This window comes from Manis pentadactyla, chromosome 4, assembly GCF_030020395.1.
Source record: "Manis pentadactyla isolate mManPen7 chromosome 4, mManPen7.hap1, whole genome shotgun sequence".
Classification (NCBI taxonomy): domain Eukaryota; kingdom Metazoa; phylum Chordata; class Mammalia; order Pholidota; family Manidae; genus Manis; species Manis pentadactyla.
This window is the reverse complement of record NC_080022.1, coordinates 78,353,572-78,368,987: the sequence shown is the minus strand read 5'-3', so window position 1 is coordinate 78,368,987 and position 15,416 is coordinate 78,353,572. Positions and strand designations below refer to the sequence as shown.

Genomic DNA, 15,416 nt, shown 5'->3' with positions numbered 1-15,416 from the left:
GAGGAGCCCATCCCTTCTGGAAATGTGCGTATCTCACTGCATGCAAATGATTGTAGCCTCTTTTAACGGAGGGTGGGGATAGGGGAAAGGAAGCCGATTCCCCAGGAAGCTCTGCCAGATAAGAAATCTGTCTGTAAACTCATCTGCTTCTGTGTTTTATATTGTCCCTCCTTGGCTTTCCCCTTAGTTCTAGTAAAATTGTTCATGGGGGTAAAAAAATTTCAGTTTTGTTTCAGCTGAACTAGGGGGAAAGGGGTTGGTCAAGAAAGAGGGCCAGGTATAGGGAATCTACCCTGCTCAGAAGTCAGACTTGGGAACTGGCCCTTACAGGAAGATGAAATGAAATCCTGTATGAAAAGTGCCTGAGCGCAGCCAGAACTCCAAAGGTAGCTTCTTTGCAGAGTGCTCAGAGCTCCTCCTTCCCCGTCAAGGGCTCTGTCCATACCCCTGTTATAGACCGTACCCGACTGAAGCTGTCAGGGCCTCTCTTCTGGTCAGGGACTCTGGTGCCTCCGGGATTTTATCAGAACCAAGCAAGAGGAATGACATGTGCTGAATAGTATCACATTAATATGGTTCTCAAATGCCTAATCCATTAGCAGCCATAATTAGGGGGGCTTCGGTCAGACAACAGGAATCTTTTCCATAAAGAAGCTGGGTTAAGGCACACATTCAATATAGGAAAAGTATCCACAAAGGTCTGGTGACAATTTCAGGCCCAGCAGCCAGAGTAATTTCATGTAAACTGACCTTGAGGAGAGAAGAGAAAGGAAAACAGGAAGTCAAAGAATTTGTGATTGATCCCCTTTCAAATCCAGGATGCAGGAGTCAGAGGGACCCATGCTGACCACTGTCCCCATGAACCCTTGCAGCCCAAATGCAGCCAGGCCCAGGCCTGCCACTCTACACCCTAGGCCTGCTTGAGAGTTCGGTCAGGCAAGGAGCGATTTGCTTTCACTGTCTTTGCAAAGTCATGTTTTCTTTTCAGGCCAAAAAAAAAAAAAAAGAAAAAAGGTAAAACTTTGTTTCAATTCAAGTGTTTGCACTGCTTGCCAAAGACAGAATGGACACAACTTCCTCCTAGGAGGTATGGTGGTAGGTTGGAGGATGGTTTCTCTGTGGGTATTTTATTGGATAGAGCCCCCAAATTGGATAGAGTACCCCAACACTGAATCTTTTTGTTAGCTGATAGGAACTCCAATCCACTCATCAAGAAAAAATCAAGTTGCACCTTCAAACAACTGCTCTGAGTTAACCTCAGAGACTAAAAAGTCACTATTTGCTTATAGGAGCTCGACATACATGTCACACATTTCATACTTGGAGTCTTCTAAAATTCCTTATTTCTGATGGGGTACAGCTTGAGGACCACACTCATCAGAAAGTCCCTACTTCCTTATCCTCCTCCCCTCCTTTCTGGGTGAAACATTCTTTTTTAACTCTCTAAAGATTGCTATTTGGCTATAGTTGGAGCTCTCTTGGTAAGAGGACTTTGGCATGTTTGTATCATTTTATTACTTGGGGAGAGAATGCACAATTTGACAGTGGGGCTTCTAGATATGAAAGATTTTGCTAAAACACTTGGAATTTAAAAGCTCTTCTTGCCTTGTAATGAGTTCTTTGAAAGATAATCTGTTTGGGGCCCTTTGAGGTTTCTGAGGAAACACATAGCTTTGAGGGGAAATGCTCTCTCTCCCCCTTGGTCCCACAAGTGCGCATTTCTTAACCCAGCGTTCTAGCTGGGTCATTCTGCTTCCTGATGCAGTAATCAGATATTTTGGTGAAGGAAATTTTAAAGCCCAATCATGCTGTAGTGAGGAAGGTGGGATTTCTTTCCTTACATGTAACTCAAGGGCACATTTTCCTCAAAAACCAAGTATTACATTTTGGCTTCTCACTGAATGCCCAGCCCCTTACTATGAAAGGGCCTACAGTCTCTGCCCTTGGAGAGGTTACTATCCAGAGTGGAGGACAGGCAGCCAGCCAAATAATTTACACGTGTGGTAATTGCAGTAAACTTTTATTAGTGTTGTCAGTACATTTGACACATTTATTGCATTTACGGAGCTCAGTGCCTAGGGACACAAAGGCAAATACTAAAATGTATCACATCTATGCACAGATAGCAGCCACACCATTGCTTTTTTTTTCTTTTTTTTCTCACCAGTAAAGAAAATAAAAACACTGCCAATTGTAATGTAAACGAACCTGATTTCAGAGATGCTAAAAAGTTGAAAATCTGCTTCTTAGATGAATGAGATGCAGGAATCCCTTCCCTATTCACTTGGAAGACAGGGAAACAATTGCAAACCAAGGAAAGAGGCACCATTGGAGGTCGGAACAAAGTACTAAGTTGGTCCAGAGCCAGGAGCTCCTGATGCTCAGAGGCAAGGCAGAGAGGCTTCGCAGAGAAGGTGACATTTGAACACCATCTAAAGAATGAATAAATATTTTCAGGTGGAGAAGAAAGAGCATTCCAGACTGAGGGAACTACATGTGGGCTTCAGATACATGTACCAAATTAAGGCTCACAACAATATGTTAGGTTGTATGATTACTTCTCTTTTACAAAGGAGGAAACAGGCACAAGTTGAATAATTTGCCCAAGGTCTCTCAGCTACTAATGAAGAAATACTAGCTACTGCTATTATGTATTTCTGTCCAGTCATGTAGGGCCATCATTCTAAAGCTGTGCGGCCCAATATGGTAGCTACTAGCCACACGTGACCATTGAGCCGCCTGTGTCACTTGAGTTGTGGCTAGTCCAGATTGCGAGGTACTGTAAGAATAAAATACACATTGGAGTTTAAAGACGTGGTACCCTCCCCAAAAGAGGGAAAAATCTAATAATTCTCTATATCAATTACAAGTTAAAAATGGCAGTATTTTGGATGTCTTTGGTTAAATAAAATATATTATTAATCACAGTAATTGTTTCCTTTTATTTTTTGCAATTGAGTTACTGGAAAAAATTTAAATCACATATGCGGCTCACATTATATTTCTGTTGGTCAACACTGTTCTAGAGCAGCCTGCTGCAAAGTGACGCGTGGGGAGGGTGAATGGAGCCCGAGGGCCAAGGACTGCGCTGTGCCTCGTGCCCTCTGCCCCTGAGGCTGTGCTCACAGCGCCCCATACTGGGCCTCGCTGGTGCAGGAGCTTACCCAGGCTCCACAGCTGCAGGTGACGAGGCTGGGCTTTGAACCCAGGCAGCCTCGCTCTACAACCTGCCTTTCAATTCCAAGAAGGTGAGTGACTGAGGTGTTCATGACGTTGAGTGCAAGGTGGTAGGGGGCAGGTCGTTAATGTGTTACCCCTTCAGGGAACATGTACTTGTTGTTTCCAGGAGGCCTCTGAGGAGGAGTGGAATGTCGGGAATTTCTGTGCCAGAAGCAAGGTCTTGAGGAAACAACTTCCTTCTTGAAGCCGGCTCCTGTGAGAGCTAGGCAACCAGGTTTGGGCCTGTGCTGGTGAGCTTCTGCCTGAAGCCTAAGTCGTGCACAAGGACTCAAGCCCCTCCACACCAGGACCCCTGCTTTCTAACTCACCTCACTGTTCTGGCATCTGACTCCCCTGCCTCCACCACACATCACCTGCGGACTCCCTTAGACACTAGGGACTTGGACGTGGCCACGTCTTTGCTAATGCTCTAGCTCAGCTTACTGGCCTCTTCCTGTCTTGCCCCCAAGGCCAACTCTCCCTTCAAAACCCAATTCTAACATTACCTTCCCTGACTTAGCCAGGACAAAACGTGCCCCTCCCACCTCTGTTCCTTATGGTAGTTATTTGCCCACATATCTGAGGCTCCTGCTTGCCTATGCACCCCACGGGGTGGTGGCAGCATCCTGTTCGTCCTGCCTGCTCCAGCCATGCCTACACCACATGCTCTGGACCTGCTTTGGGATGGAATTGAATTGAATCATGTTTGACCAGCTGGAGGAGAACGGTGACAACTCCCTCACAATCCAACTGCCTCTGCAGATCTTCAGGCCAGGGGCTCCTGCCCTTTGCCTGTCTGTTAAAATGCAGGACGAAAAGAGGAAACTGGTAGCAGTTGTTTAACTTCTGAAATGATTGTTACAGAAGCAAACCATGCAAGAAAAGAAACCTCACCAGCATGACTCAGTGAGGCGGCACATTCCAGGGGAAACGTGGGTTGGTTTTACTCACAGGCTTTTAATCCGTGAAACCCTGTCACTCTCCCTCACAGGTGTCTCGTGCTGTGTCTTAGGAGGCACGATCTGGGGCCCATTTCCGTGACACTGGAAGGCTTCTGTGCTTGATTTCTTCACTGCTCACAGCAGCCTCAGCGTATAGTAAGGGTTTGGATATTTTCCTTGGTCTTAAAGTTTTGTCTCATGAATTAACAACTTGCAACAAGTTTTCCCACCTCCACATGGTTTGATTTTTTTTCCTTTCAAACTGACTACTATAATCACAGTGCTTTGGACCTTCTGAGTCAGTACTTGAGCCTTCCCTACCGGAGCCAGGTGCTGACAGTAATGACTGGGTGCTGGGGGAGATATTTAAGATGGCAGTAGGGTCTGAGGATATACCCCAGGCCCTGAAGAGGAGCCCCAAGTCTGCCCCGAGAGCCTGTGCATGCTGCAGTCTCAGGAGGAGCTAGTCTCCATTCACCTGCTCCACCAAAGTAAAACTGACATTTATTCTAGAAGTAAAAAATTTGACCCCTCAACCCCAAGCAACTGTTATTCCACGCAGGAGGTGGTTCTATCCACCCCCTGAAATATTACTGTGCATAAAATTTCAATTATTTTACTACAATGTCCAGCAAAGATTCGGCATCTGGGAGCCCAACAACTCAGCAGGATGCTCTGTTTTCTTTCTGACTATACATTTGTATACTAAATTTTGGAGTCTGTACAAAGTAGAGAAGGAAATCTGCCTTCTGCTCAAGAAAACAGGGATTTGTCTATATAGTCAGTGTGTGAAGAGCTATGTAGCAGAATGATTTGCTGATACTTAGCTTCTGTGATAGTGTTCTCATTCTTCTCCTTCTTCTCCAGCTCCTCTTCCTGCTTCTCTTTCTACTAAGAAAGGTATCAGAAGGTCTGGGAGGGAAAACAGTCCTGAGACACCGCAGAAGTAGCCTCCTCTGAAGGCAATAGGACCCACTGAGACCATCCAGGTGACCTACCTTAAGAAGTGGTGGGTAGCCCTATTTGCTGGACATGAGCAATAATGAGGACCTTTCATGTTTCAAGTGGTGAAAAGAAAAAGTTGCCAGACCTACAGCGGCATTGTCCATGAGGATGGAAACTACACAGAAATGTAGGGCCTGCAGGGCTAGACAAACTGATAAAATCTGATGCAGACCTTCTGGGTGAGTGGGTCTTTGGGGAAAGGTCACATAAAGGACTAAAGTTAGCACTAGTTGCTGTAATTCTAGGAACCTAAGCAAGGGGCAGTCTGGACCAAGCCAAGCATGAGGGGGAGGATCATTTTCCTGGCATTCTTCAGCAACCTGTGCAGAGCCCTAGACCAACACCATTTGAAGACTCATATTAGGCATTTTCCACAACCACATGGCAGTGATCGGAAACGTTTCTCCCACTGGGGTGTGGAAGTCTGACTCCCCCCTCTTTTTTGATTATGTGAGCCTTTTGAGATTTTGGGCAAGTTATGGGGTGGGAGACAGCCCCAAGACAGAGATGCTGGACTTCCTGCTAATCCCACAATCTATTAAATCATGGACACTTAAGCCACTTGTTTGTGTGAAAAAACTAAGTATGACAGTATTTGCCCCTGGATTTGTGGAGCAGTCCTACTGGCTGTTACATCCAGGATATGTACATACACGAACAATTAGGAAGCTAAGGAGTTTTCATCATCAGCCCCAAGTTGAAAGTTGGTGAAGGGTCTGACCCCAAGCTTCTGTCTTGATGGTTCTGAAACTCATCAAGTCAAAAACAAGCAGCTGAAGACATCTGATATACATTTTGTGTTTATAATGAGAAGAGAAAATGATCACTCTTGGGGATATGGTGCTACAACAAAGCAAAATGAGAGGCTAAGCTCTGAAACAAGGTTTGCTCAGTCATTCTGCATTTAATAATGTTTCCATAATACCTACTCTTTGCCATGCACTGTGCTATGTAGTGGGGAATAAAATAATAAAGCAGACATTGTCCTTGCCCTCTGGTGTAGAGGTGGAGAAATACATTTTTCCAATAATCATTCATATAAGTAAAAACTGTAGTTAGCACTAAGGACTTAATTACTATTTCCAGGCTGATTAATTTTCAGCCAAGAGACTGGATAGATGAGACTCTATGAATAGAGCTCAAGTTAGGAAAGAGTTAAAGCCCTACATGGGACCTTACTGAGCTCCCCAGGGGAAAAGAGGGGCCCATTCTTCAGTCCTTGGGTGATGGGTTGGTTTTTCTTCTACGGTCATTCAGAGAATGCATACACCCTCCGGTTTCCTGGCTGGCCCGGAAGGTCACTGTAGGCTGAGGGTGCCACAAATGCAGGATTGTTCACTCTCTTTGGCTGGGGAACTGGGTTGAGGACCAAACTGGCCCACAGATTCAGGTTTTCCTATTTCATTTCAAGGGCAGCCAACTTCAGGGCCTTAAAAATGGGCTTATGGCACCACTGAGAATGATGGTGAGGGGAGCCAAAGCCAATGCCATCACCAGGCCATGCTGCCTGCAGAGTGATTTCCCAATTTCTGAAACAACTACAGAGTAATTGCCAGAGTGATTCAGAGGGCAGGAGAGTTGCAGTGACTTTGGCTTGGAAGGTTGTATATTGAAATAACAGGTAGAATTTCCTAGGGATCCCCAATCTAGTCTATTTTTGAACAACTGCAGTTTGGCTTTCTTTCTGTAATTCTTGGGTGTAATGTGAATTTATATGGAATTTTGTATTGATTAGCTAATCAATTCAACACATATTCACTCTCGCTCATTCTTTTACTAGCTGTAAAACCTTAGGTTACAGTCCCTTCACACCTCCTTACATCCAACCAACAAACATTTATTTAGTGCCTACTACAAGTCAGAAAAGAGGGGAACCTAACCCAGAGGTTGAGCAGAGTACAGAGAGAGGAGATGGGCAGCATAAAGGACATTTCCCTGTAGCAGAGATAATACTCACAGTTCACCACATCTCATGTCATTCATCTCTTTCCCAAAGCACATGGGAAAACTACATTGCCCAGCCACTCTGGGGAATCCTTATTGGTTTGGACCACATGACTGGATCCATCCAATAGGAAAGAGTAGAAACGATGTATGTTACACTCAGGCCTGGCCATAAAATCCTTGTGCAATTGTCCAGGTTCTCACTTTTCTTTTTGCAGTGAATCCAGATGGCAGCAATATAAGGTGAAAGGAATGTGAAAAGGAACCCTGAGTCATCACTTGGAGAAGAGCCATAGGACTGTGGTGCAGAATTTATTTGTTATAGGCTAGTCTTGCTTTCCCTACCTAACATACACATTCTCTAAATGTGGGAATGTCTAAGTTTAATACTGAAAGAAAAGAAGAAATTGTCTAGATTAAGTCAGGTAACATGACCACTTTTTATCTTTTCCCAGATACAAAAAAAAACACAACTATATAAAAAAAAAGCTAGCTTACCAAACAAAATATCTTGATCAAATACCAAAGTCTTGAATGACTCTCAGGTTTCTATGTGAACAACTGGATATAGTGGTTGCATTAATCAAAATAGAGATTATAGAAATTTCATGAAAAATTCTGATTCACACTGAATAAAGTTTTAATAAGGATGAAGGAGATAAGAGGTTAGCTGGAGGAATCACTTTATCCTCGTAAAAATGGATCATCCAGTTCTTGACCATTTGGAGTTTACAACTTAATGAGATAGAATAAAGGAAAGCAGAGAGAATATCAAGTTCATTCAAGTCCTAGATTCTTGGACCTAGCTTTTCTCCCTGCCAGGAAGGCTCTTGTCATTTGCTTCCTCAGAAAATGCCTTGCTGACAGCTTGACATAAAACAGAAACCCCAGTTGTTCTCCACTGAATCACCCAATCTAATTCTCTGTGTAGCGCTCTCCACAATCTGATAGGTTTCTTGTTTATTAATTTTGTTTATCATTGGCTGTCTCTTCTCACTCGAATGGGAGAAAGAACACTTTGCTCAACATTATCTCCAACATGGTGAACAGTGGCTAGCACATAGTAGGAGCTCCATAAATGTTTAATGAATAAATGAATGGCAGGCAAACAGGAACAAAAATGCAAATTTTTTATTTTGAAACAGATTCACAAATATACCGAATGGCCAAGCTTGAGATATACCTCAAATGAGAACTATGAGGTGGCCATGTTCATCATTCTGCACCAGAGAAAAACCAATGTCAATTCGCATCAATATCTTGCCTCTTCTGAAATAAAATTTTTTCGAATGATAAAATGGAGCAAGTCTACTACCGAGGAATTCCTTCTTGATAAAGTCCCAGAGATGTAAATAGTTTTAAATCTGATTTAGTTCATACACATTAAACCCCTTTTTTGGAAGGTGTGTTAAGATTATTTGATGCCCACGATGCAGTTTTTACTGTAGAGGCTGAAGAAAGCAAGATCTCTCTTTCAAAAAGGATGTGAGTTCTTGGACTTGGGCCTCCTCTACTTGATCTAACTGATCTGGACCCTGAGGCATAGGCAGGCCACATCTGAGTTATCAGGAAATTCTAAGAATATGCAGTAAGTCTTTTTCATGACCTAATGTCATCTTCAGACAATCAACTAAAATCTCAGTTTTGAAAGTCATGTTTGAAATGAATATAAAGACTGAAGAGATGTAGTTGCAATCCTGAAGTTAGAAGCTATAGCCAGAAAATAGGTCAAGAAAAAAATTGACAAAAACTGCATGAAACTGGGCCCTATAAAGACGAGCCCTGCTAGTTCACCAAACAAGGAGGACTTCTCAGGAAGCCACATGAGTGGGCTCACTGCAAGCCAAGCTAAGGAACTAAGTACTAAGGAGGGGGCTCACATAATAATAGCTTTAGTAACAGTTGCAATAGCTAACAGTTTTTGAGTGTTCACTGTGTGCCAGGCACTCTGCCATGTGCTTTACATGCATCATATCATTTAAAATTCCTCATGACCTGTGCCAGTGAGGGTGTGAATAGTAATTTCTATCTACAGGCCAAGAAACTAAAGTTAATTAACTCACTCAAGCACAGATGGATTTTCCTGACTCTTCAAATTTAATATAGAAATATTTCATTTGAGTCTTCTCATAATAAAGAGGATTAAAATGTTCATTTCAGGAGACAATATGTGGTGTAGTGGAAAGACTAAAGCATGTTAAAGCCTCTGCGCCCTGCCTCACTCCTGCATTAACCATTAGTATGATTCCAGGTCCCTCGCTCACCTTCTCTGTGTCTCGGTTTCCTCATCTATATAATGGGACTAATCCTTGCCCTATATTTCCCAGTGCTGAAAAGACTTTCTGAAAGGCCTAACAAGGGAAGGATTCTAATTTAGGTTGACTAAATCTCTTCAATACATTTTAGTCTCCAGGATTTTTTTCACTGCCCACTAGGTATACAGGAAAAAGAAATGCCACAATACAATCACAATATAATCCAAATCTCATCTGCACTACAGGAAACGGAATCATTCTCTGGGCCTATGTTGTGCTTTTTCCCTTTAGAGGAACAGAAAAGGGAAAGCGTTATGATCTATGCTGGGGAAGCAGCCTGGAAGGCGGGTGGACACCAGTCTCTCACTTCACAGCCGTCATAGGAAGCAGCTGGTAGAGTATGGCAATCTACTTATTCCTTCAACATTTTAATTATCTGCTGTATAAATTCTAAAACTTCAGGTGTTTTCTAGGTAGAAATCTTGGATCAACTCCATATATATTACACTCAGACAAGATGGAGAGGGCTTCTTGGCCTGGCTGTCATTGCCTGAGAGGCAGAGGAACATCAGGAAGGGCCCCAGATGCCAGGATGGGGGGCTGGGGGCCAGGAGGGCTGTGATCTGTGATGCCCAGAGGTGCTAAGGGACCTCAGGGCAGGGCTTGACAAGGCTCTGTGGTTGAAGGGTGGAGCCCAAGAGATGGTTCAAAACAACATTCTTCCTTCCTTCCCCAAATATTGATCAGCTGACCCATGTCCAGGCATTGTCCTAAGCATGGGAGATACAGTGATGAAGAAGACAGTCTTTTATAGTTGGTTTAAGATAGACTTATGAAGCAATAAGACTTGGGCTTAAATCTTGCCTCTGCGACTAATTAGCTGTGTCCCTTGGGAGGTTACTTGACTCTTTGAGCTCAGCTTTTTCAACCAGAAAGAGGGGACAACTTTACAGTTATGATTGTGAAAATTAAGTTAGATAATTTCAGTGAAGCATTAAGCACAGTCCCTGGCATGGCGTGAGGGCATCCAAGCAATGCTGAGTGCCTGTGAGGCAGGGATTGCCTTGGATTCACTTTGAGTCCTCCGTGTTTGCCAGGGTATATAGAAAGCACTAAGAGAATTATCTCTTCAAGGTTTGAAGGTTAATAGGAGAGTCAGGTTGGAGGCCAGGAAGTAAACAAAGCATCTAGAACAGGATAAAGTCAACATGTCAAGGACTAGAAAAAGCAGAAACAGGATTTAGGAACAGAACATTCATAGTGACTAAGGCTACTGGAGCCAGGCCTCTGCAGGAGGTGGCGGCTTTATGGGTGAGCATGGAATAAAGGGTTGTAATAACAGATACAGGCAAACCTTGTTTTATTGCACTTCACCTTATTGTGTTTTTAAAAAATTAACAGCTTGTTGCAAACCTGCATCAAGCAAATCTGCTGGCACCTTTTTCAACAGCATTTGCTCGCTTCATGTCTCTGTGTCACATTTTGGTAATTCTCATCCTATTTCAAACTTTTTGATTATTATTATATCTGTTAAGTTTTTCTGTGATCAGAAATCTTTGATGTTGCTACTGCAATTGTTTTGGGCACCACGACCCATCCCTATATAAGGCTAAACTTAGTAAGTGCTGTGTTCTGACCGCTCCACCAACTAGCCATTCCCCTGTCTCTCTCCCTCTCCTTGGGCCTCCCTGTTCCCCGAGACACAACAATATTTAAATTAGGCCAATTAATAATCCTACAGTAGTCTTGAAGTGTTTAAGTGAAAGGAAGAGTCACATGAATTTCACTTTAAATCAAAAGCTAGGAATGATTAAGCTTAGAGAAGAGGGCATTTTGAAAGCTGAGATAGACTGAAAGGTAGGCCTTGTGTGACAGAGTTAGTCAATTTGTGAAAGAAAAGGAAAAGTTCTTGAAGGAAATGAAAAGTGCTATTGCAGTGAACACATGGATGACAAGAAAGCACAACAGCCTTATAACTGATATGGAGAAAGTTTTGTTGGTCTGGATCAAATCAGGCACAACATTCCCTTAAGCCAAAGCCTAATCCAGAGCAAGGCCCTAACTCTCTTCAATTCTGTGAAGGCTGAAAGGTGAGGGAGCTACAGAAGGAAAGTTGGAAGCTAGCAGAGGTTGGTTCATGAAGTTTAAGGAAAGAAGCCCTCTCTGTAACATAAAAGTGCAAAAAGTGAAGCAGCAAGTGCTGACGTAGAAGTTATCCAGATCTACCTAAGATCAAGTCTTCTCATATAAGAAATACATTTCTTAAGCTGCCACAGACAGTGATTCCACTGATGGATCTGGGCAAAGTAAATTGAAAACCTTCTGGAAATAATTCACTATTCTAAATGAATTTGTGATTCATGGGAAGAGGTCAAAAGATCAACATTCACAGGAGTTTGGAAGAAGTTGATTCTAACCCTATGGTGACTTTGAGGGATTCAAGACTTCAGTGGAGGAAATTCAAGACTGCAGATGTGGTGGAAACAGCAAGAGGACTAGCCTTAGAAGTGGAGCCTGGAGATGGGACTGATCTGCTGCCATCTCAGGATAAAACTTAAATAGCTAAGGAGCTGTTTTTATGGTTGAGCAAAGAAAGGGTTTTTAGAAATGGAATGTCCCCTGTGAAGATGCTGTGAAGATTGAAATGACAACAAAAGATTTAGAATAATACACGAGCTTAGTTGACAACACAGCAGCAGGGTTTGAGAGGACTGAATCCAATTATGAAGGCTCTACTGTGGATAAAATGTTATCAAACAGCGTGAATGCTGCAGAGAAACCATTCATGAAAGGAAGAGTCCATCGACGTGGCAACCTTCATTGTCTTAAGAAACTGCCATGGCCACTCTAACCTTCAGCAGCCACCACCCTGATCAGTCAGCAGCTGTCAACATGGAGGCAAAATCCTCCACCAGCAAAAAGTTTATAACTTGCTAAAAGCTGAGATGTTTAGCATTTTTAGCACTCAACTATTTTTCAGTTAAGGTATGTACACTGTTTTTTAAAACACAATGCTACTGCACACTGTGTTTTTCTCACACATACATAGCAATAATAGTATATTAAAACAGCAGTAATAGTTTAACTCCTTTTGGGTTCCTGGACCCGATTCCACTGTGTCTGGGTGTGGGAGGGGATCTTCCCACACACAACAACAAGCAATTCTCGGACACCAGCAGGGTGTCCCAGAACTCAGCTCAATTCTGACACTATCTTCCTAGAGACAGCACCAGATTCCCAGGTTAAGGGCTCCGTCCTACAGGACTGCCCTCCACCCCAAAATCCAGATGCCAGTCAACCCAGGCAGTTACCTGTGCTTCTGACCTACTGGCCACAGATTGGAGGTTCCAAAGACTTCCCCTTTAGGTTCCATTAATTTGCTAGAGCAGCTCACAGAACTCAGAAAAACACTTACCTTTACCAGTTTAATGAAGGATACAAGTTAACAGCCCGATGAAGAGATACACAGGGCAAGGTCCCAAATAAAGGAGCTTCTATCTTTGCGGAGCTTGGGGACTGGCTCAGTGGCACGTACGTGGAGATGTCTGGTTCCCCAAGTGCAGAAGCTCCCTCCGACCAAGAAGCAGAATCCAAGAGAGCGATAAGCTCTTCTCAGGGGCTTTTGTGATGGCTTCATTGCATAGTTATGATTGACTAAATACTAGCCATTGGCTGATACAACTTCCAGGCCCCACCCCTCCTTGGGTGGAGTCCAAAAGTCTCATTAACATGACAAGGCACCCATTCCACCTTTCAGACTCTGCAGTGTTTTCAGGAACTGTGGATGAAGACCAAATATACCTGGAAAATACATAACTGGTCATCTGAATGACCAATTATGTATTTCTTATGATTCATTACACTACATACACTTAATAGACTACAGCATAGTATAAACACTTTTATCTGCACTGGGAAACCAACAAATTCATTTGACTTGCTTTATTGTGATACTCATTGTATCGCAATGGTCTGGAACTGAACCCACAATATCTCTGAGGGACAACTCCCCTGGGCTCTCCCCCTCCAACCAGCCCCACAGGCTATTAATGCTCCTCCATGCTCCCATGAACACACTCTCTTCTAGTGACTATTAATGATTATAATAACAATAAATACAACTAAGTAGCAGAACAAATAGTTCAGTGATTAGATAGTTGCCTACTGCAAGAGCTGGGGACAGAAAGACAGGCTTTGCGCCCCGACCATACTCCCAAGACAGGGCCCAGTTTGAGCTCTGGCTGCTCAAACTTCTCCTCTACCCCAGCTGGCTCCCCACCTTACCGTCTCCCGGAAAGGTAGGGTAACCATACGTCCAGGGCGCCCAAGTTTAAGCTCGTGATCTAGTCCAATCATCCATACAGCAAGGCCTTTGACATTTGAGTGTATATACTAGTCACCTGCACTGTTAAAAGGCTGATTCTGATTCTGAAGTTCTGAGTCCACACTTTTCAAAAACTCCCAGGTAAGGATGATGCTCTTTGCCATAGGACCACACTTTCAGTAGCAAGGGTCTACCTCCGGCTCTCAGACACAACTGTGCGTCAGCATCTCCTCAGTTGTTGGTCTCAGTTACAGATGTAGGGGCCCTAGTCACTTACCTGATATGCCTCAAGGGCTCTGGAAGGCCTGCCGTGAAAATAGCTCTTCAGGAATTTCCACTTGCCTTTTCCACCAAACTTTCTCTGGGTTAAGGGAGAGCACACAGAAAATCAACCCGTTACCCTTAACTAATACACGTTGGTCTAGATGCAGGGGCAAGCATCAGGGGACCTGTCAGTTCTGACATGGGGTGCATTGGGAGTATAGCAGGAGTCCAAGAAACCACTCTAGAGTTTTCCCTTCTGATGTCCTGGGATTTAGTTGTGAAGCATATGTGAAGATTTGTGAGAGCTGGTCAGTATACCGTGGGCCAGGAACTGAATGAGGCACTGGAGATGGGGGTGGGGCACCATCTCTGGCTTTGGGGAACTTTAAAAGAGGTAAGATTTCATATCTTTTCAAAGTCTGGACTAAACACATGAAAAAAAAATTGAACAGAACACCAGGGTGCTAAAGAAACGTTGAGAACTGAACTGAATAGGGTTAGAAGGGAGAACTGTAGCAGGTGGAAGTGAATTTCACACTGGGTTTTGCAGGAAATAATCTAGGAGGATTAGTGAATTAGATGGAGCAGGTTGCTGAGTTGGAGGGACTGAAAGGTGGAGGTAGCCAAGTAGGAACTATCAAGCTCTTGAGAGGTCTCCCTGAAAAGCCATTGGGTTTTACAGTCATTAAGAAAATATCTCCATCTGTAGGGACACCAGAGCACTCTCATCTAGGGTGAGTGCCTGGGGCAGCAACTAGCCCACATCCTGCCCTCCTGCACCGGGATGGTCCTGCAGCTCACAGTGCCTGGACCCCTGGATGTTATTTTGATCATTCTTGCCCAGCGGTAAAATAACACCCAACTAACAAGCTGTCGCATGCAAACTGTTCCGACCTACTTCCTCCCTCCCTATCCCTATTCCCACCCGCCCTGGAGTGGGCCCTGGGGCAGAAGTGAACAGTGGAAAGAAGCAGATTTGATTTTCCATGCACTTCAGAGCAGGGTCAAGTGAAAGGCACCACTGGGGCTTTTAGAGGAGATAGGAAGGGCAGAGAAAGGACTGCCTTGCTGCAAGACAAAGCTGGGTGAACAACTGAGTCTTTGCCTCCTTGACAAAGGAGAATGAGGGACTCCTGCCAGGCTGGCTTGAATTGACTGGAGAAAATTCACTTTGTAATTCACAGCCCTCCACATGCTGTGGAAATGCTGGCAAGGGAGTGAGAAGGCATGCAGTTTGCAGGCTGAAAGAGCATGAACCATGAGACAATTTCAGGCTCCAGGGTCAAGGATACAGTTGTGCAACGTGTCAGGAAAACCTCAGGAAGGCAGGGACTATGGTGGAGAGGGACCTGGTTGCCCCTGCAGGCCTGGGCTCCCCCAGCACCACCTGCTGGGCTAGGAGGGGCTGGGAATGCTCCATCCACTTACTATGATCATGTTGGGCAAGGTTAGCCAGTCCAGGAT

General features: G+C 44.0%; 1 long non-coding RNA gene across 1 annotated transcript in view; it reads right to left on the bottom strand.

Moving 5' to 3' along the window:
* The window catches only part of LOC130683381 (uncharacterized), a 91,244-nt gene extending 78,298 nt beyond the window's left edge, over positions 1–12,946 (bottom strand). Inside the window, exon 1 of the long non-coding RNA XR_008997063.1 lies at positions 12,780–12,946. This is a non-coding gene — a long non-coding RNA (uncharacterized LOC130683381). The remainder of the gene's footprint in view (positions 1–12,779) is intronic.
* Positions 12,947–15,416: the final 2,470 nt, after the last annotated feature.